At 34.6% G+C, this 22954-nt stretch overlaps 1 long non-coding RNA gene and 1 pseudogene across 1 annotated transcript; both read right to left on the bottom strand.

Annotated features, from left to right (window-relative positions):
* Positions 1-1994: 1994 nt before the first annotated feature.
* On the bottom strand, positions 1995-8702 carry LOC126727440 (TPR repeat-containing protein C19B12.01-like; annotated as a pseudogene).
* A 2044-nt stretch (positions 8703-10746) lies between these two features.
* LOC126727441 (uncharacterized) lies at positions 10747-11448 on the bottom strand. The gene is made up of 2 exons (XR_007656247.1): positions 11173-11448; positions 10747-10890 (listed from the first exon to the last, which is right to left on the bottom strand). It is a non-coding gene; the product is annotated as an uncharacterized LOC126727441 (long non-coding RNA).
* Between the last annotated feature and the right edge of the window lie 11506 nt (positions 11449-22954).

The raw sequence follows: 22954 nt of genomic DNA, 5'->3' as shown, positions 1-22954 counted from the left end.
TGAGGTTTCTGTGATAGCAAATTGGTATTGCCATATCCATCAATTTTCAAAGGGATAACTGGTATAATGTTTGCAGACAAGGGTGGGGACAAACTTGGGTTAACTTAGAATATCTGAGTTCTTAATCAACTATTGTTCTAGCAAGTTATTTTGTCAAATGGCAACAGTCAGATTACTCAAAGTTTCTAGCATGGAAAACACCCTTTCACAGAACTGGTTTAAATCCTTCTTTGTTTCGTAATAGTATTGCGAAGTCCTAAACTTGGACTCTAATTCTGCATCAGTCAGCATTATCTTGGATGAGAAGATTTGTCAAGTGGTTGGGGAAGAAAATTACAGCAAAGAACTTGTGGTAGGAACCTGGCTTTGGTATCTTTGATACCAAATCAACATAGGGCAAATTGGGGATTTGCCTGCATGTACTTGTGGCAGGTTTAGGGTTAGGAGAATTTTATTAATCTGGAGTTTAGAATTGTTTTTATGTGGTTATGGTATGATATGATTAGACTTTTTCTTACATCTTTTTTCAATAAATTTTATTACTTATAAAAAATAAAATTAAAAAGTGGCTTAATGTGTTAATTAATGACTATTTGAGAGAAGTATGTAGGGTTTTAAGGTTTTGATAGGTAAAAGAAACAGCTTGAACAATACCACAAGAAAGAGAAGAGAATGGGAGAACATACGAAGGTCAACAACATCACTCAATGCTCAAAACACTTGATATTTTTATAAATCAACTCCATCCATTTTCAAGTACTTTGAGCACAAATAAATAAACCAATCCTTTCTTGGACTAGAGTAGCATTAAGACTCCTAGTTTGACTTAGTAAACTAAAAACCTGATAAAAGACTAAATTGGACTCTAAAAACGTAAAACCTAAAATACTTAGGACACCCTAGAAAATTCTAGACTCAACTAAACTACCAAAATCCCTTTTTCATAGGGATTGCCAAAATTACAATTTTGCACTTTTTTTTTTAACCTAAGACAGATAACTAGACCTTTGAAATCACGACTTTGATTTCAATTGGACTTCACAAGTGCGTTCCATAAAATAAATCTCGAAAAAGGTGAATTTACGAAGTAGTAACAAACAATCTCTTCCATGGATGCATCAATCTCCTCTGGACTTAACATATAGAAGGCAAGAAAGAAAAGCTCTATGGGATCATAGTCTAGTTCACTGTAACCAAAGATCCAAGCCAAAACCCTATTTGATGCGCAATTAACAAACTCCCACAGCTGTCCGATAGCTCATTCTTTATGGATGTATATGATTCGATTGTTTGATCCAAATGGGTCATGCCAGGTTCAGTTGTGGACTTAGTATTTTGCTGGTATCATTGGCTTGGGAAGCATAGCTCTGATATTTGGGATTTGGTTCCAGGTTGTTTAATGTGGACTATTTGAACTGAACGGAATAGGCGGTCTTTTGAGGATGAGGGAAAAACTGTGATTCAGTTATTAGAGTATTGCTAGCGGACCCTCTTTGATTGGTCTCGATGCTAGGGTTATTCGGATAGTTCTACCCTTTTGGATTTTCTTTCATCTATTAGAATAGATTAGGGGATGATTCTATCTTTTTGTTTCTTCTTTTCCTTTGTTCAATACCGTGAACTCTTTGTATTTCTCTTACTATTCTTTTTCAATAATATTCTCTTCTTACTTATAAAAAAAAAAAAAAAAATTAACAAACTCCCACAGAATGATAATACAAATCTTCCCCCCACAGGATGATTCTATTTTACCACAGGTGGCACGATGACAATATTTTAGGGGTCATTAATACTTATAAAAAAAATTTTAAAAAATTATAGGGGTCACTAATCCAAGTTTGACATGAGCATTATGAATTCAAGTTTGGCATGAATGAGAGAGCACAATAGAAACAATGATCAGAGCATGACACATAACTGACATAAGAGTGGCAATGTTTTAATAATAACCTATGCAATGTTTTAATAATAACCAATCTAGTTACTAGTACATCAAAACAAATAAAGAAATATAAAATATATTAACTAAAACAATTTAAGTCTTCATAATTCAAAATGATATTATTAAAAGAAGTACATGATATAGGCGCCTGTGGTGCTCATTTCTCATAACACTATAAATCTAGGAAATGTCCACAAATTATTTGATAAGACTAAATAGATAATCTGTTAATTTATTTCTCTTTAAAGGTATAGCATACTAAGAACAGTTTTCAGAAAGAGCACACTAACCGAAGGGGGGGAAACAGTGAATTGCACTAAAATTAATCATACAAAGCTTCTTCTTTTTTCCTTCAGAAGAAGGATGTACTAGTCATTGCCAGTGATACCTGATATGATCTAACTTGCTTTAAGAGGGCTTCAGAGCACATTGTCAAATCTCCTTTGATTTTGTGCCACCTTGCATATAAGCTCCAGATATCTGCTCTACCGTCATTTCGAACCATCTATATCAGAAAGAGAAAAACTCAATAAAAAAATATTTAATGAGAAGCCGTTCTGATCCTGCTTACAAGAACCACAAGAATGAAACCAAGGGACCACCACAAGAACAAAACCAAACTTTTTTTTTTTTTTTAAATCCCAAAACATATAGAATCAGTTATTGAACAAGTTTTTTTTTTTTTTTTTTTTTTTGGGATAGATAATAAAACTTTTATTGATGAACATTGTGTTCATGATGATGAACACTTTAGACATGAAAAAAATACAAAAAGCTCAAGAGCTAAAGCTAACAGATTGTAGGGAAGCAAAAATTGAAACATTGTGTAAAACCCCAAATATGAGCTTATTCAGTTATTGAACAAGTAACACTCCATTTGTTTTGATGGAAAGAATACAATTTCTAGAAAAATTAATTGGTTTCCTTAGTTTGGTCAAAACCTTGGAAATGATCCAAAAAAACAATGTGTTGTTTGGGTCATAAAAAAATCATTAATATTTCAGTTCCCAAAGGAGCACTACAAGTCTGCAGGAACAAAACCAAAGATTTTCTTTTATAAAAAAATCCCAAAACATATAAAATAAGTTATTGAACAAGTTACACTCCATTGTTTCAATAAACAGAAATAAAAATTTCTAGAAAAATTACTTGGTTTCAAGTGTTTGGTCACAACCCTGTAAATGATCCAAAAACATTTTGCAATGCTTGACTTGTACAGAAAATCGTTAATATTTCATTTTCCATATTATTATAGAAACAAACACTTTCATTCAAAACATGAATTTTGCTTAGAGTAACTATAAAATCAACCTTTTTTCAAGTACACATTTACTAGTTCACAAACATAAAAGTCGTAACAACACTACATATTCATGACTTTCGTATGGAAATCATTTTAAAATAAATAAATTTCTCAAACCCATTTTCATTTCTCCTTTTTCCCCCCTTACCCACCTATTATTATCCTTTTCCGCCCATTCATCCCACCTTATCTTCTCTCTTTCTTTTAAATCACATGTTCACCCCATCCTATCTTCTCGTTCACCTCTCACCAATTACTTCTCTCCTAACATGCACCCTTACCTCCTTTCCAAGGGAGCATCATCATAGGATGACAGTGATGTGAAGGAATGAGTGATGGATGCGAGTGAATGTAACAGGGTGGGTGTGGAGAGGAGATGTGGCACTTGCGGATAGGCAGCTGTGGGTTAGGATTTGGGGTCGTGTATGGGGTAGGTGTATGGTGGTTACAAGGATGAGAAAGAGAGAGAAAAGGAAGAGATTGTTACTGTTGGTGTGAGGTGCGTCTAAGTTTCCACAACTCATGTTAGCCCAAAAAATATTTTACACCTTTGAAAAGAGAAAACATTTACCACCCAAAATGGCTCATTTTCAATTGAACACGTAAAGTATTTTCCATTGACTTTCACAGTGCGCCATACCACCACCAGAAAATACACAGCACAAATAAGCATAGATCAACAGCCATATGCACTAATATGCGTTCATTTTAGCATGGCAATGATCAATTGGTACACTGACTTAATTCAAGAATGGCCACATATACATCATGTGCAAACACATTCAGAAGAAAAACAGAACAAAAACTCCAAAATATATGACAGTAAACACAACAGCAAATAGGCAGAGAGAGGACTACATGATTGGTACTGAAGAAAAAGCAAGACCAGATGATAATCATGAAAGTATTTGAATACCCACTGTAGAACTTTCCCAAGAATAATTTAGACCCCTCTTGATTAAAATAAGTGTTAGAAGTAATTACCAAAAGATTCCAATTCCACTTGTGTTTTCCTATTTATTCTCTCATCACCTAAAATAATGCATTCGGAAAATACCTCTCTTAAAGAGCTCTGAAGAAGTCTTTTACAGATAAGCTGATATGTATGCAGTGAACAAGAATATATAAAACTGACACAAACAAGAAAGCAAGCTGATATTTCTATGAATAACCAAGTTATAACCAAATGGACCAACCTTCTTCCATATGATATATCACATATTTTAAGAATGAGCCTAACACTTTTTTTTCCTTACAGAATCTCAAACATATGCGTTTTTTAAAAATTACATAATGAGACAGGCAAAGCTTTACTTTTGGGCACTTTCAGACCCAAATAAAAGACACCCCTTTGGTAGATTTTAACCTGCATTTTTTTACATATAAATCCCTTATATACCTTCTTCCATAACTCACTTCCCAAATTTAAAAACTACCAAAAAAACAAAAAAAGCATCTAACTTACATAAAAACATCTTAAACGTGGATAATCTATAATTATTCAAACTACTACTCTTTTCAGCCCACCTCCGCCCCAAAAATATATCTATTGTTATAGCTTATTCAGTAGTTTTTAATGAACGTTTCCAATTTTTCAGGCACATGCTTGCATATGCATCATAGCTAGGGATACAAAAAGATTAGAAAGAGAGAAGATATAGTCATATTGTTGATCCAATAATCTACCTGAGACCCTTATAAGATATTTAGTGGATAGGAAACGATCAAGATGATGCCAACACCACATTAACACTTGTGCAAGTGATTAGCCATCAAGGCTTTTAAGCACTTTCTTTGTCTTTTTTGAATTATTGTCATCCGAGACATTCACCAGAAATTATTTGCATGATTTAACTTTAAAAATATGTATATACCATAAACGCAAGAATGAAATAAGTCAAATAATTGAATACAAGTTTTCATGTTGTAGGCTAAAGTACAACATCCCATATCAAGTTAACAAATACCATGTCCTCTATGATTTTAGCAGGCATGGAAATATGATTTCATACAACAAACTTTGCAAAACAAGCAGAACATAATTTAGAAAAGGCTCAACATGTGTCATTATATATAATCAAATAGTCTTCCTTTTTAAAATTTTTTGTGTCATAAACGTGGTTCATTTCAGTCAAAACAGATCAGAAAGAACTCATCTTTGAGCTTATTAGTTGTCCACTTTAAATCAGGCTTGATTCAAAAGAACATTTGCTTCAACAATAACATGGAACTTTCAAACTTTGATTGCATTAGCTGAGGTAGAAAATTAATTCAACTAAAAGGAGAAAGAAAGGAAAAGACAAGTAACTTACATACCATAACCTGGGGTCATTAGGCATTTCAGATAGTCATTTCTTGATGAGTTCAACGGCTGCTTCTTTCTTCTCCAATAAGCTGATTTACATATTGAATCTTACATGAGACTCCCAGCAACAAAGTACTAAAAATACAATGATGAAGGACATTGACTTAGATAATGGGCTGTCAAGTATGAACATACCGGTAGCAAAATATAAGATTATCCCATAACTCTAAATCCTCAAAAATTTTAACCGCCTCACCAATTAGCACACTAAAAGTTCACCATAGTCCCTAAAATTGATAAGAAAAAAAAATCAAGGGAAGTTAATCGCATGTACAACTCTAGCAAGAAAACAGCTTTTAGTATGAATATTACACAGATGAATAGATCTTCTCAATAGAAAAAAAAAAAAAAAAATTATATATATATGTATATATATTTTTTGGGAGAGGGGGGGGGGTGTTATAGTGTATAAAGACAAAGAAAGTGAATTTGTACTTTCACAAGGCAGGAATATTTGGGATATAAACCCCAAAACAAAAACGAATTCGTTGTGCCACTCCTGGAGAAGGCTCACGGACACTCTGGACCTGTAATAGTGCAGAATCTTTTGTGAGATTTATAATAACAAAATGATAAATAAATGAGGACTATTTATATACTAGAGCTAAAAAAAAATAGATTGCCACATAGGATGAAACTTTCCCAGAAAAAAAAAAAAGACCATTGGGAAACGAGAAAGGAGGAGATCAAAGGAATTGATCAACCCTCAGAACACATGAAATCAACAAAAGCACGAGATATCTAAGAAGTAGTAACATTGTTTATAAAATTACCAACAAGGTAGGAATTAGTGAGCAATGACCTTATAAAATATGGTTCAGAAAAGATGCTTCAATGAGCTTCCCTTATTATGAGCTTTTATGTGCACTCCCTTATCTCGTGTGAATCCAGTATGCATACACTTAGCTTACTGATCATCAGTTGCATAGTACACACACCAATCTAAATTATAGAAAAGTCCCTGTCCAAATAATAAATAATATCATATCGTTAAACCCTCTATGGGTAGTAAGGATCTGAATTTCGCATGCTAGTTGCACAATTTTTTTTCTTTTCTTTTTAAGGACTGGTTGTTCACTTTTAGAGAAACACAAAAATAGTTTGACAGATATAAACACAGCAATGGTGAAACTTTATTGATGCTTATGCCATTGAAAAGTTGCATGAAAAATTAAGACCAGGCTTTGGTAAGACAAACCCCTTGCAATTTATGAAATATAGTTAAGTGTAAGGGACAACATTGCTGACGTTAATGGTAAAAATGACTAACTCTGACTGCCAAATACCAATAACATAAACAGCATTATCCACACTGCAAATTGACAAAAAATAAAGCATGTTGAACATATAGGAAGGAATTATTTTAATAGATCCAACATCATATTTACTTGGCCTCATGCTTACATAGGTAGCATTGAGTGGGTGCAGACTCTGGTGAGCACAAAGTCAGTATATACATACACATGTACATACCAACACCCGTGTATCTACATTTGTTTGCACGTGCACTCACACACACTCTCTCTCTCCCTATCTTCCAGGGTTACACTATTTAATTAAGGAAGAACAAAAACTAATTTATCAGAGATTAGGGAAGCCTATGAAGCAGAAGCAACTAATAAGGGGCAAGCCATAAAAAGCAAAAGCTGTGAGATGATTTGTAAGGCCTGAAATAACAAAACAGCAAGATTTCAAGTGTAGCAAAGAAGCTCATCATGAATTGCAATGAAGGAAAACATGCAACTTGTTCGTGGATCCACATGACTCCATTACATAAAGCCTTGTCACCATAATCTGGAACAGCAAACCAAGTAGCTGAGTATCTAATAAGTTCAGGGAAATCAAATGGCCTGTTTATCTTAGAGAGTTTCTTCTTTTTTTTCATGGTTTATAGCATATGGGATTACTAGCTTTGCCATGGGCGTCTTTGCTCTTTAATATTTCTTCCCTACCAAAAGAAATGAAAATTTGCACAGGAAACCTATAAATTTAGAGACCAGGCAGCAGTTCAAAAATTAGGGAGGAAAAAGTATTCGGTTGGAAAAACAACCGGATATCCGAAAGAAATATAGCTAACATAAAAACAATGATGCACCTCAGAACAGTTTATCCATCATCAGCAATGCACGCTCCTTTGTGCGACTACAAGTCGATTCCCATCAAATACGTAAGATGTCACAGAAACACTGTATCTTAAGAGGGAAAATTTCAATAGGAATGCAAGATGACCTTGGTTGACTATAGGACATTAAAGCCCAGAAAAGTTTTAAGCGTAATGGGAATAGTTAAAACATGCATTCCTATATGGAGTATTAGGTAAATTATTCTCATGGCAAGTCCCATAACTGACTGTTACTGCTCAAACCCCTAAAGTATAAGAAAGCCTCAACTAATAATAATGAAGTCTTGACCAAATTTTCAATTTCTTATACTTGATTGTGGTACCCTTTGTAATGGCTTATCTACGTACAAGAAAAGCCTCATTCCAACTTCTTAAGATGCAATGACTTTTATCAGAAGATTCAACATTTAACAGGTTTATCATTGAAAAATAAATGGTCTCATTTATAAAAATATTAAATGCAATGTGAGTAGACACATTTGCAGTAATTATCTACTTACAATGAAGTATGACAACTGCTGAGAATCAATTGCCTCTATATATGGAGCCATATCCATCCTGAAACAGAAATAGGGCTGTTGAATAACCAAAAGAGGAGGGCCTCAACTCAGAAAACGACTTTATAATATATATAATTAAAATAGCAGCAATGGGGAAAAGGAACTCCATTAAAGGAGATCCTTGAAAATTTGCCTTATAGATAAGAAACAAAAAATACTTTAAAAAAAAAATTTAAAAGATAATAAACAAGTATGTCAGGACCATGGTTGAAGCAGAAACTGTTTTGCTGATTGGTTTGAGCATTATAGTGGCAGATAGAACTTTAACTGCTAGAACCCAGTGGTGAACAGCTTTGAAGTAGATCTCTAAGGAGGAAAGACGTGATGGATCATGTTTCCATGTAATTTCAGATCTATTTATTTGCTGCAGGCTTTCATTGTTCAGTTTCAACTTAAAATTCTCTCTCTCTCTCTCTCTCTCTCTCTCTCTCTCTCTCTCTCTCTCTCTATATATATATATATATATATATATATATATATATATATGGACGCTTATATATGTCAATGGATGGATGGATGCTTTTCATAGTTAGGGGGAAAAGAAAGAATTATAAGATACTAATGGGCAAGTGAACTACTAACAATGTCTTCTTCTTTTTTTAATTCTAAAACTCCTATTAACTAGAAAAAAAAAAATTTTAATATGTTCAAAAATTGAAAGCCATTTTTTGGAGAACCCAAAGGCAGTTCAGTCTCCATTCCCCAAACTGTTCAAAGACAAAAATCAATTTTTTGACCTTTCTAAAAATCTAAGTCTGTCTGGTTTATTAATACAATCTTTCGTATCAGTTAAGGAATAATTTGAAATGATATAGCATGCATTTTGAAAAAACAGTAAAAGTATAGTTTATTTTGCGATCATCATGTCAACCAAGAATCCCAGTAACAGAAAGCTGACGCCCAGCTGCCACTTCAGCTGACTCAAAATGTTGCCTGATATGACATAGGTACCTCAGTAAATAAAGAGAAGCTAGAAGTAATCAAAAACCCAAATCCCATCTCAAGACAGCCAAGTATACCTACGGTAATAATCCCTCCACATTAAACTCATAATGATGTTCTAACAACTGGAAGCAGAGGGAAATTGGGGATTGCATGCAGTCTCCAATACAAACTTATATGGCATACAAATAAATTTCTCATTTGTCAACTAATAATACAGGTCACAAGATAAGTAGAGCGTTTAAATTTAAAGACAAGGGTTCCTTAACAAGAAGATTAAAAAAGTCCTCTATATTATCTTAGAATATAAATATTGAAATAAGTTCCCACAAGTTAAATATCTTTGTTTCCTTCTCTGTAATCTCTGTTCTGCCTTGTGTTTTCATGAGGTAGCTTTTAATATATATCTTTCTTACTTATCAAAAAAAAAAAAAGTTAAATATCTACCAATACATTACATCTTATCGTGCAAACATTATTTCAAGTTAAAATAAACATGACTCCATTTACCTTTTTGGGACTTTTTAATAAACCACAAATTAATTCATCAAAGAAAATAGCTTCCCCTATTGAAATTTACCTGCAAGAATCAATTCTTCCATAGGTGTATTCCATTATTCCAGCTTATAAATGAACCATCGAGATGATTGCTAAAGCATCTTCATTGTGAAACTTGAACCAAAATAGCGTGTTACTTTTCTAAAGTGTCAAAGTGATGTAGAGTCTTGCCCACATAGACATGCAATAAATCAAACAAGGAAGACAACCGATCATCCAAAATTCTCTGTTGAAGAAATATGAACCTAGCGAGCCACCATGAGATGCTACTAATTCCATACGTGGAAGACACGCTTCCTCCAAATAACAAGTCTCTTGTCCTCATAAGCAACATCTTAGCAAAAACTAAATACTACATTACAACAAAAAAAAGAGACTTGTCTAAGATTTCAAAATAACAAAAAATAATAATAATAGTTATGATTTATGAAATATTACTACCCTATTTTTTCTTTTTCTTTGTTTGAGAATTCAATAGCTAGGGGGGTGGATTTGAATCCTAGACAGTCTCTATTAGAAACACACTAGGAAATGCCAATCAAGCTACAAGGCTATTGGCAATACTACTACCCAGTTTCCGATGAGTCCTAGCTCAGATGATACCTTGTCCTTTAACAATTGTAAGTAGAGAATGAGATCATAGGTTCAAGACTCACTATCTTCATGTGTAATTTACCAATAAAAAGAAGCTACCAATGTCCAGTCAGCAAATTTCACCTTCCATATATTAAGTTGATGTTATTCATAAAATTACGAACAGTTGTATGAAAATCAAGTTAAAAAGCACAGTAGCTTGGTATTATTGGTGTAACAAAGAGTAAATATTTCCATGACAAAATGGAAAATTAGACATCCCCTACAATCTAGGGCAGAATTTTCCTCCAAATTGATCTAGAGGAAAGAAAATAGAAAATTATTTTCCACTAATCATGTAACATTTTTTTTTTTTAAAAAAAAAACTTAATTGACCACCAAAGATAGTCATCTTATTGACCACATAACACAATAGGTTGGACAAGATTCCTTTAAAACAGTTTGAATGTTTGTTCTCCAAACCAATCAGGGCCGGCCCTTCCCTTAGGCGAGTTAGGCAATTGCCTAAGGCCCCCAAGTGGAAGGGGGCCCCAAAATTTTAGAAAAGAACCGGGTAGTAGAGGAAAAAAAAAAAATTTAGTTTCAAATGAATTACAAAAATAATCTGGCACATCCTTTTAACCAAAAAAAAACAAAAATTTTGGCAAATCCTATTAAACATTGGTTCTAAACAAAATCATTGACCAAAAATCAACCAGATAAACTACAAATCCGGTCTAAGAGATTAACCACAAAACAATCACAAATCAAAACAAATAAATCCACTCAAAACCCTAAAAATTTTACCTTTCTCTCTAGTCTCTGCTCTCCGCCTCTCTCTAGTCTCCAGTCTCCACTGTTCAGTCTGTTCTCATATCAGCCTCTCTCTGATTCTCTGCTCTCCGCCTCTCTCAAGCCTCAACTGCTCACCTCACCGTATCAGGTTCTGAGGTTCAGGAATCAGGCATAAAATTATAAATATTTGGGCACAGGGCACTCCATTTTATTTGTTAAGAACTTAAGTATTTGGGCCCTCCCTGGCTGGTTTGTAACTTTGTTTATCACTTATCTGTTTATCATTATGGCTGCCTGGACCCTCCCTGGACTGGGCGTTAAGTTTGGGCCTTCAAGTTTTTTTTTTTTTTAAAAAAAACCTGCATTTTTTTTTTTTTTTTTTTTTGGTTATAGATAGGATTCGTTTTGTGTTTTTTTTTTTTTTTTGTGGGTGGGTCTTATTAACAAGTCTTGTGTCAGTGTTATGATTGTACTTAAATTTTTGTTATGCTTGTGCTTTTTTTTTTTTTTTTAATTTATGCAGGTTGAGATTGCTAAAAACTTGTTATTATTTAGTAAAACTACAACAATACTTTTTATATAAATCAGGTTCTATTTCTCATTTGCTCTACACTTGAAAGTTATTTTTTATTTTAGTCTTTATAAATATATTGTTTGATTAGAAATATCTACTAGAAAATATGCATCTGGATATGAAAAACTTAAAAAAAGAAAAAAATAAGAAAAATTAATTGAGTCTCAAAAATAATCAATGGATAAATTTGTTATTAGTAATAAACAAAATATAACACAAAATTTAGATGAAAATATCACAAATGAGCAAGAAATTCACCAAAATAATTTAGAAGAAAATGATATTCAATTTTGCAATACAACAAATCTTGATAATGAACTTCAAAATAATTTAGAAGAAAATGAAAATAATGATGAAAAATATAATATATAAATATTAAATAAATATTAATTTAATTAATATATAAGTATAAAAAATACCCCATTTTTAATTCTCATCTTAGACTCCAAAATGTTTAGGGCCGCCCCTGAAACCAATCTACAGTCCCAACCATTCAAATATGACCTTAAAATTGGCACCTAGCGGGTCTCCATTGGAGACGTTCAAGATTCAAATCCCCCCTTCTCCATTGTAATTATGGAATTATCCATAGTAGGTAGACCCCACATATAAGTACAATCGAAGTTGAAGTAAAAGTTATGAAGCAAATTAGTATTAGATTTAGAAGTAAAGTAACCTGAAGATTAGAGAACTTTCCAAGCAAGTCAGAGCCAGCAGCCATTAGCTGATTACGAGCCCAGTTTTCCTATTCCACCAATTCCTCATCTTCTCCTTTACCACCCACTTTCTTCAATGCCAATGGACATTTTGCCATATCCTTCAAAGGCCTATCATTCCAAATTCAATCACACCAATCCAAAACAGGAAAAACAAAACACTGATAATTAGACAGACTCAAAGTTCAATCTTTTGTCATTCAAATTTCAAAAAGTTGCAATTTTTTTCAGTGACTCACCTAGTCATGTTGCACTGAGTGAAGGCGAGGAACGTAGCAACGGCGATACTGATCACGATCACGAGCAACGCTCTATAAGCCTTGTCCTCGTCGTCTTTGGATTCTGAAACAAGGAAGGACTCAACGCGGTGGTGCAACTCAGAATAGACTCGGTCGGCAGAGGAGGACTCATCATTAGCGAGTTGTTGAAGGACGAGTCTGGCGGCGTCAAAGGATAGGGTGCGAGATAGTCGCCGACCTCAATTGAAGAGAGGAGGTCGTTGAAGAGTGAGGTGTGAGTTTTGGGCAAATTATTGCTGGTGGTGCATGTAAGATTCACCCACATGTAAGTAGTGTTCTTGATGCGTCACTTTTATGCGACTCATTTTGTTGTACGGTTTGTTTTTGATGTTTGTGTCCTTGCTGCGGTTAGGGCCCGGCCCATGGGCCTGTTTAAATTGAGCCACTTCCGGTCTAACCCACAAATTGGACTTGGGTAGAGCCAGACTCCGCGCATCGAGAGTTACTTCAAATTTCACTTAAACAACCAACCCAACAAACTTCAAATCTCACTTGCTCTGGCTAGGTGCGTCGCTTGAACTGGTTTGTGGGGAGTGTGTAAGAAAGAATATAAGGAGTTGACACTTGACACCAATTATTGGACATTCGTAAAAGAGAGTTTGGTCACCTAATATTTTTTAATTAATTTTTTTTCTTCCAAATTTAGTTACTCTAAACCTAAATCATATAAAACCTATCTAGAGCCAAACAAATTAATCTAGCGGTTCGGTTATGCGTGGGAAATGTGTTAGGCACCCCTACGACGCTTGACCATAGTCAATACCTAACTTTCGTTATCCCTTAAAAATGTGTTCAATAAAAAATAAACAAGTACTTGCCCAATCTTGGGGGCATTTGTCCCTTGATATCAAACATGCATCAAGAATACTGCATGTGTTTAGATATTTATGGTTTCAATTTTAGAGGAAAAACGAAAATGGCTTTAGTTTGGAAAATGTTTTGAAAAACATGTGACTTGCGAGGGTTAATGTCAAGATAAACTAAAAGTCTCAACGTTATCTATGTTGCATTCACATTTTGATGGGGGAATCCTAACCAACACCAAGATCCCATCACTCTATAATGAATGATGTGGTTCGTCAATTGATGAGGTTTGAACTAAGTGATTACATAATAGGAGACCTCCTTCATGATTTGATTAGCCAATGGGAGGTTTTTGAGAAAAAAGAAACTTCGAAATCAAAGATTTTAGTGGAAAATGGATTTTTTGACAAAGAATTTTGAAAATAAAAGTTTTTGGTGAAAAACAAAGACTTAAGGGTGGTATTTTGAAAATTAGGCTTTCTAGCATGAAACAAAGATTTAAAGGTAGTACTTTGGGGTTTGGGCTCGTTGTTCTATCACTCCTACACAGGGGCGGAGCCACATAGTGGCTTGGGGGGGCCGTGGCCCCTGAAAAAAAAAAAAAATTTCCCATTAGACTATGAAGAAAAAATAAATGGGCCCCCCCAACATTAGACAGTCGGCCCCCCCTACCCATTTCTCACCCATTCTCCCAGCCCTCAATTAAAAATTAAGAACACCCTCAAATTAAAATAAATAAATAAATTATCTGTTATACTTTCAAGCAAAAAAAAAAAAAAAACCCCCCAAAAAAATTTGAACTAAAATCTGAAAAAAAAAAAAAAAAAAAAATTTGTAACAGAGCCAAGCCCACGGCGAGCCCAATAGATTACAAAGGTAGTTCGCTCACGGCAAGCCCACAGATTCTCAACCAAAAAAAAAAAAAAAAAAAAAATCAATACAGAGAATCAAAAATGAAACCCATCACGTCGCTAGCAGAGAAATCAAACCCCAATACTGTCTATACAGAGCAAAAGCAAAACAAACTCCAGCAAACCAAACACAGAGATGTTTATCTAAATAAAAAAAAAAATCCCCAATACACAAACCAAAACCAAACCCCAGCAAACCAAACCCAGTAACCCACAGTCACGTCGCTACAGCTCGCTCCTCGTCGTCGTCGTCACTCGTCCCTCATCGCAGATTGTAGATCTTAGATCGAAGATCGCAGATCGTAGATCGGAGATCGCAGATCGCTCTGCCTATGCTCCGGTGCTCGGTGCTCGGTGCTCCCTCCGACCCTCCCTCAAGGTATTTCTCTCTTTTTCTCTCTGACTCTCTCTCAGTCTCTCTCTCTTTATCTCACTGAAATGAAAAAATGAAATGAAATTTTCGCAGATCGTAGATCGATCATCGGAGATCGCAAATCGCTCTTCCTCTGCTCCGGTGCAGCGGTGCTCGTTGCTCCCTCCAGCAGTCCGGCCCTCCCTCAAGGTTTTTCTCTCTGACTCTCTCTAAGTCTCTCTCTCTTTATCTCACTGAATGAAAAAATGAAATGAAATTTATGAACGAGACTCTCTCTTTATTCTTTAATAGCCTATTTGATCTCAGTAAGTCTCTCTCTCTTTTGAACTGTGAGTCTCTTATTGGCTGGCTTTTGCTTTTTTCCTATTTTTGTCTTTTTAAATTTGGCTTTATCTTATCCCTTTTTGTTGGTCAGTGTGTTGGTGTTGGTGAAATATTGATTGTCATTTAGTGTAACGTGTGTTGTGATTTGTGATTGGCATTGCGAAATTTTCTAATTGCAGCTAGCTATTGTGATTGGGGCGCATGTTGTGCTTGTCTGTTGTCTGTTGAGTGGGGTGGGGAGGGGGTAGATAGGCTTATGGGGCCGGGTAAACAATAATAAAAGCAATGTAATGTGCAGCACATTACACTGCTTTAATTATTGTGCTGTACATGGAATGTATAATGTTCGGCTCTTTTAATGTAATACGTACAAGGGGCTAAACAATATAACAAATTAAAACAGTATAATTAATGACAAATAAATTAAAGTAATATAGTTTATTGTTAAGCTAAACAACAATAATTAAAGCTATATAATTAAATTAACCAATACATTATAAAAGACAAATTAATTAAATTATTTTTGTTTTTGTTTGAGGGGTTATTATTAATTAAAGTTGTATTAAAAATGTGTTGATTGTTTACATTATAGTGAAAATTTTGTTTTTTTTCTTGAGTATGAATAACATTCATATAACTAAGTAAAAATTTCTAATTAAAATTTTATTTTTTAAAATTCTTTTCAGGTTAATTTTTGAGTCATATTCTTAAAGCTAAAAAAATTATGAGCAAACGAAAAACAATTGATGCATTCTTTAAGAAAAAAGATGTTAGCAATTCAGAAAATAGGACACCTGTGGCTGTAGAAACAAATGTTAATACTTCAATGCTTGATGAACACCCCTCCAAATGTCCAAAACTTCAATTTGAAAAGATAGATCGTGATCCAGGATCACGTAAACAAATATGTGAATTTCCTATCAACAAACAAGATGAAATCCGAAGAGCTTATCTCATAGAAGATCCATATCAACCTAAAAATATAGACTATCCATACAATGATGATACTCATCGTCGTCGATTTCAACCTTCATGGTTTGATTCACATAAGGATTGGTTGGAATACTCACCTTCAATGGATGCGATATATTGTCTACCTTGCTACCTTTTTAGTAAGAAACCAATAGGTCGTCCCGGATCAGATGCATTCATTTCAACATGAACCACGTAAATACTGTCTTGTGCGTGTGATTGTTTTTCTTTTGGTATTTTGTTTTCTCTATTTTTTTGTTTCTCACAGGTTTGGAATTTCGGTTGAATTCCCAACATGTTCAAGTATATAATGATATATGAAAGTTGATAATTTTGTATCCAATAGACTTAATAATTATATTTAGTATATCTCTGTTACAACCCGGCCCCCCTAAGTATTTATTCCTAGCTACGCTCCTGCTCCTACATGTGATCCAATTAGTCGTAATTACCCTTTGATAATAGGTTAATTTTGAATATTTATATTATTATTAGAAAGTATTATAATAATAATTTTGTGCTAATTCATGTATTTTATCATTGGTTTTGGAATAATGTTGAATAATTAAGTTTTGTGCTTAAATTGAATTAATGCATGAATATATCTTTTGTAGGAGAATAAAATTAATAATAGTAAGAATGACATGAGTAGATTTGTGCAAAAAAAGAAAAAAAAAAAAAAAAAAAAAAAACGCTAATGGACTGCATTTTTATGAGGGCCATAATGAATTTAAAGATGGCCAACCATTTAAATTTGAGTCCAATGCCCATCTCTCACAGCTATCTGGGATGCTCTTCCTTCGTTCTTGTCTTGTGAACGAGTTCATTTTTCTACGTTCCTTGATTTAGTTCACCATATCAATGACCAAGGTAATAATATGGCACTCTTTGCGATGGTAGTTTGGACTATATGGCATAGAAGAAACTAGATCAGAGTCAGCAACATCGACTACCATATTTGGCAAGTACTTTCCAATGCTACTCAATCTCTTCTTGACTTTCATCGATACAACCCTGCATCAGCGGCCCAGAGCCTGCCCCAGTCAACCACAGGTTCGGTGGATCCCTCCCTCAATTGGTTCAAATCAACTTTAATGGGGCAGCATTCAAGGATATAGGGGCAACATATTTGAGAGTGATTATTCGCGATGATAAGGGGCTGGCTCTCACCCTCTCTCTAAAAAGTCACTCTCCCTCCCTCTCTAGATGGAGTTGGTATGGGTTCCAATGAGAGATTTTTCCCTTTAAATGATATTGAAGCCTTGGCAACTGTAAGAGCCCTCCTTTTCACACAAGAGCTGGGTTTTTCATCATTTACCCTTGAAGGAAACTCCGAGGTGGTCATCAAAGCTCTTAACAACAATAATGAGTCCTCTGCTTCATTTGGTCACCTCCTTGCCTCGGCAAGATCATCTATAGTTTCCTCCAGCAATATTTCTTACTCCCAAGCCCGTAGATTATGCAATACAATAGCACACAAACTAGCTAAACATGCTAGACATGTTAGAGGTTTATCGGCGTGGATGAAGAATGTTCCTCCACACCTCCATGCTATTCTTTTAGCCGATCATGGCTGATTTTTTTTCTTTAATAAAAGTTCGAAGTATTTCTTCTTAAAAATTTGAGTTCAATTGGAGCAAGGAATCAAAAGAAATTCACACTAATCCAACTCCATTTTAGTTTAGAATTTCAACTTGTGCATGCTTTAGTATTTTGAGCATAACATTTAGCTTAAATATCAAATTGCGATGATTCAAGTTGGGTTGAAAAGCTAACTCAAAGGCTACAACTTTGTAATTTATCAAAAGTCCATATTTTAACGTTTTATGGGCCAAAAAATATTCATTTAAGTGTAACCTAAAAATCATTGATTTTTTTCCAAGGAAGTCAAAATCGTACTGGAGAAATATATTGTACAAGCCATTAGATTAATACTGGTACTTCTCTAAAATATATAAGGTGAAATACTAAGTTGTATTGGCTTGTATCAGTTGTACTAGGATGTTTTGAGTGTTTTAGCCAGTGCAATAAAAAAAAATGTAAAAATAAATTGAAAATTTTGTGAGAAAAACATGTTATTTAAGCTAATATATTGGATTAATGTACTTACATAAACGAATACAAACATATATAAATACATAGAAATATTTAAATAGCAATAATTCTGAAACAGTACACCGATATTAACCGGTACCAAAATATTTCATTCCCTTTACCAAACTTAAATAGAATCAGATACAAAATTGACTCCCTTGAATTTTTCCAAAACTAGAATCCAACTTGTAATAAGATTTCTTGAACTATTTAAAGGCTCTTTAGGTCAAAGTTAAGAGAGTAGTAGACTTAGAGTCTGTTTGGATACTGCTTATTGCTAAAAATTGAAAACTGAAAACACCGTAGCAAAATAATTTTTAAATGTGTGAAAAGTGCTGTGGGATCTAATTTTAAAAAAAATTTGCTGAAATCCGTACTTGCGGATCCCGTGAACAATGCACGGGGCCCACAGGAAAAACGCAGATGCGCGTCTATTTCCTTTTCATCATAATCCAAACACAGCCTTAGAATGAAAATTAGGTTTTGTCAAAGTTTAAAAAAATCTATTAAATCAACACTGCCCTTAATTTGCAATGACTCAAGTTTTAGGGCCACAATTTCCAGTTCTAGCAGCATTCTCATGAAACTACTTACGATCAAAATAGTTAATACTTAGAAATTACGTTGCAAACTCCTAAACAAGAAATCAATTTCAACATGTGCATATACTTCATATGAAGTATATGCAATTGTCACAATGTCCATATTCTTTATATGTGGTGGTAAATCAATTAATTAGTTCTAAAAGGGCTGACCATCGCACCTCCGTGATGGTCAGAAATATAGAATTAAACATTTGAAGGGAGTGACCATTGCACCCTCGTGATGTCTTTAGCATGCTTCACACTTGTAAGAAGTTGCACTTGATCATCCACAACCTTCATGATATTGTTTGTGTCTGAGATCATATATTATTGACAATGAGCATAGTTTTAAGCTATGCCAGCACATTCTCTATTTGAATCTTCTACAGGAAATCAACACTGCCCTCAATTTGCAATGACTCAAGTTTTAGGGCCACAATTTCCAGTTCTGGCAGCATTGTCATGAAACTACTTACAATCAAAATAGTTAAACACTCAAAAATTACGTTGCAAACTCCTAAACAAGAAATCAACTTCAACATGTGCATACACTTCATATGAAGTATATGCAATTGTCTCAATGTCCATATACTTCATATGCAATTGCTCAAAGGAATTCCAATATGCAAAAAATCCTTTTTCTTGGTAATTAGGCACCTATTCAAAAAAGTCCACAAAGAAATAGATTTGTATATAGATTTTGAGGTAAAACATATTTGAACATTGTAAAACTAAGATGTTTTACTTTGGTCTCTGTGTTGAAACTAATTCAGCAATCAACGTGAGGCTTATAGTGTGGCTCGGCTACATCGAAATGGATGGAGAATTTTTCAAGTTTCTTGCCATGGTATTGGCGCAAGGTATTATCAACGACACTAGGCATGTAACACCTCTTCACGCACTGAAAATGGAGATAGAGAACGGAGGTCCACAACTTGCCCCATCGCCGTGACAAAACACTTGTACAAATCACATCTCGTGTATTGTAGAGCGCGACCAAGAACGAGGATGTGGACGATTAATGACTCCGGTAGGTCGCTAAGTCGGTCTTTCTCTACAGTTAGGGTTTCGTATTCGTCAAACAAAAGGATTTCATCTTTGTTAAACAGAAATTGAGAAGGTTGTGGTAATGGAGAGAGTTTTGTTGCTGTAAATAAAACAGAAGCATCACTTTCTTTTTAAATATATATATATATATATATTTTTTTTTTTTTTTGAGTTTAAAATATAGCCTCCGCTGTCTTGAGTTTCAAGTGTTGTGAGAAAATTTGTTTGTTTTGGACTGAAAAAATAGTTGTGATATGGAATATGGAACATTGAATTTTAATTGTAATGAAATGCTATTATTTCTATGATTAAAAATAAAAATTCTATTTGTCAAGGGTACATAATAACAAAAGGTTCAAAATTTTACTAATTTTACAATATTCATATACTTCATATGCAACCCCAAAGTTCAGGCCAAAATTGGGAATTAAGCCCATTTTCCTAACTATATAGTTAGTAGACAAGGTTTCAAAAGTATATATTTTACTAACATCTCGAGTCTCAAAGACTCAATTTTGGGCTATAAATCGAGTCTCAAAGACTCGATTTTCATGGTCTGATCACGTCTGATGTGGCATTTTTTTCACGTGATGTCTACCTGGAAATCGAGTCTCTAAGACTCAATTTATAAGAGACCCTTTACAAAACAAGTATAATGTTTTAAGCACACACCTTATCATTTAAAAAATAAATAAATAAATAAATAAATAAAACATAGGTTGTAGTCAGTCGAAGATTGAGATCGGAGTGGGTGGCTTCAGGGACGATGGGTGGGTAGGTTTCAAGTCGGCGTAGATGGCTTTAGAGGGTGGCATCAGATCAGCATGGGACCATGGGTGGGTGGGTTTCAAGTCGACATGGGTGGCTTCAGACCAGCGTGGGTGGCTTCAGCTCGGCATGGGCCGTGTGTGGTCATGGGGCGTCGGTGGTCGTCGGTGCTCATGGCTAGTCGTGTGTCGGGTCCAGATCGCCGTGGGTTGAAAAAGCTGAGTAGAATGGGTTTTCTTGGTGGATTAGTTCAGAGATGAAGAGATTAGGAGACAATGTTTATGATAGCTCTTCGCAATTCAAGAGACCCTTTGGTTCTTCTCCAGAAGACTCGTAAGTTTCTTTCTTTGTAACTTTGTTTTTTTTCAAAATTTTTGGTTTAACCTCTCTTATGTGTTTTGCTTGGTGAGTTTTTCTCTCTCTTTCTTCTCCGATGAGAAGGTATAAAGGGTGTGCTTAAAACATTATACTTGTTTTGTAAAGGGTTATAAATCGAGTCTTAGAGACTCAATTTCCAGGTGGACGCCACGTGAAAAAACGCCATATCATATGTGATCAAACCATGAAAACCAAGTCTTTGAGACTCAATTTATAGGTCCTAAATCGAGTTTTTTAAACTCGAGATGTTAGTAAAAAATATAGTTTTGTAATAATGCCTACTAATTATATTGTTTGAGAAACAGGGTTAATTCCCAATTTTGGCCTCGAAGTTCATATACTTCATATGCAATTGAAGTATAGCCAAGCAATTTAATTATTATTAATTCCTTTCCACTCCCATCTCATTTTACCTGCACTAATGGTGGCTTCAAATAGTGTCAGTTTTGCAACATTTGGAAAAGGGTGTTATATTTATTGTATTTGTTCTGTTGATTATCTTTTTCATTGATTTGATTGGTTTTAATTTGTTTTAATATAATGCATGCTATTTTTGTTACTTTCTTTCATAGATGATTTTATATATATGTTCCACTCTATCGTTCCTTTTTGGGGATACAATTTTCATGTCAAATGGTGGGAAGAAGCTAAAACTAACTGTTTCGATCAAAAGGTCATTTACATAGTTTCTGTAAAGTTGTAATTTACAACTATATGTTTTGTTGGCTTTTATTCTGTGTCAAATTTGATTGTAATTTTATTCAATCTTTTGTACCTTGTATTTATTGTGGAATTTAATTGTAAGGGTTGTGTGATAGAGAGAGTGTGTGAAGACTTAAGCATTTGAAGACAAAAGAGTTTTTGCGGGTAACTCGCGACTAAGCATCCCGCGAAATGATGCATGTATCCTGCACATGACTGGAATGCGAAGAGTCAGGACAGATGGAGACAGCTATGTTTTACGAGTAGCTCGCGGGAAAGGCTTTCCAGCGAGACACTCGCAAAACATTCTGTTTTGTCAGATTGTGCTATCTGATACACATTTTCTGTACCTACACTATATATGCCCACATTACCCATAAAAGTTGAAGAGTACTTCAGAGAGAAAACCCTAGCCACAAATCTTGAGAGTTAAAGATTGTTATAACCACAATCCTCTACACAATTTTTTTTGGATTTTCCTCAACTCCTACCTCTTCATTTCCATATCATTGAGAGGTTGATAGCCTAAATACTTACCACACCCTTTCAGAGTGTTCAATGAGGTTTTGGTGCTACTGGGAAGCATTGGAAGAATCTAAGGATAGCAAATGCAACATGGAATTTGTTGCGGAATTCGGAGAGCTAGACAAGACACGATTCCAAGAAGCCTTGTTGGAGTAGGAGCTTGAAGGGTTTAGGTACATCGGGTAGATTAGGTTTGGAGGGTCTCTTACTAACCCATGTATCACAACTGATTGTCTAGTGGATCAATTACCGCTTGGAGGGCGACAGAGAGGTTTTTCACCAAGTTCTTCGGTTTTCTCTTCGATAACAAATTGGCGTGTTATCTTGTGTTTGCATTCTTTTACTCTTTTACCTTTCATTTTACTGCTGTGTTATAATGTTTATGGGTTAGAGTAGCTTGTTTGTTTATCCGCTCGCATTTACTCTATTCCGCACTTAGTATTAACTTAGAGTAAAATTAATTGAGCCGTAACTTTAATTTGGGGGTCTAAATAGCTCTTGTGTTTTCACACATTTTTTAGCATTCAATTGGTATCAGAGCGGGTACACTCACTGTGGTTTAATTACCTGAGTGTGATCCTTGACCCTTTGTGATGGACCGGTCACAATCTCTCAATGCCCCACCATTCTTTGATGGGGGCAATTATGCCTTTTGAAAGGTTCGAATGGTGGCTTTCTTATGTGCTATAGATGAATCCGTATAGGATTCCATTGAGAATGGGT

The sequence above is a fragment of the Quercus robur genome, chromosome 5 (assembly GCF_932294415.1).
Source record: "Quercus robur chromosome 5, dhQueRobu3.1, whole genome shotgun sequence".
In the NCBI taxonomy this organism is placed as follows: domain Eukaryota; kingdom Viridiplantae; phylum Streptophyta; class Magnoliopsida; order Fagales; family Fagaceae; genus Quercus; species Quercus robur.
This window is presented reverse-complemented; position numbering and strand designations above follow the sequence as displayed.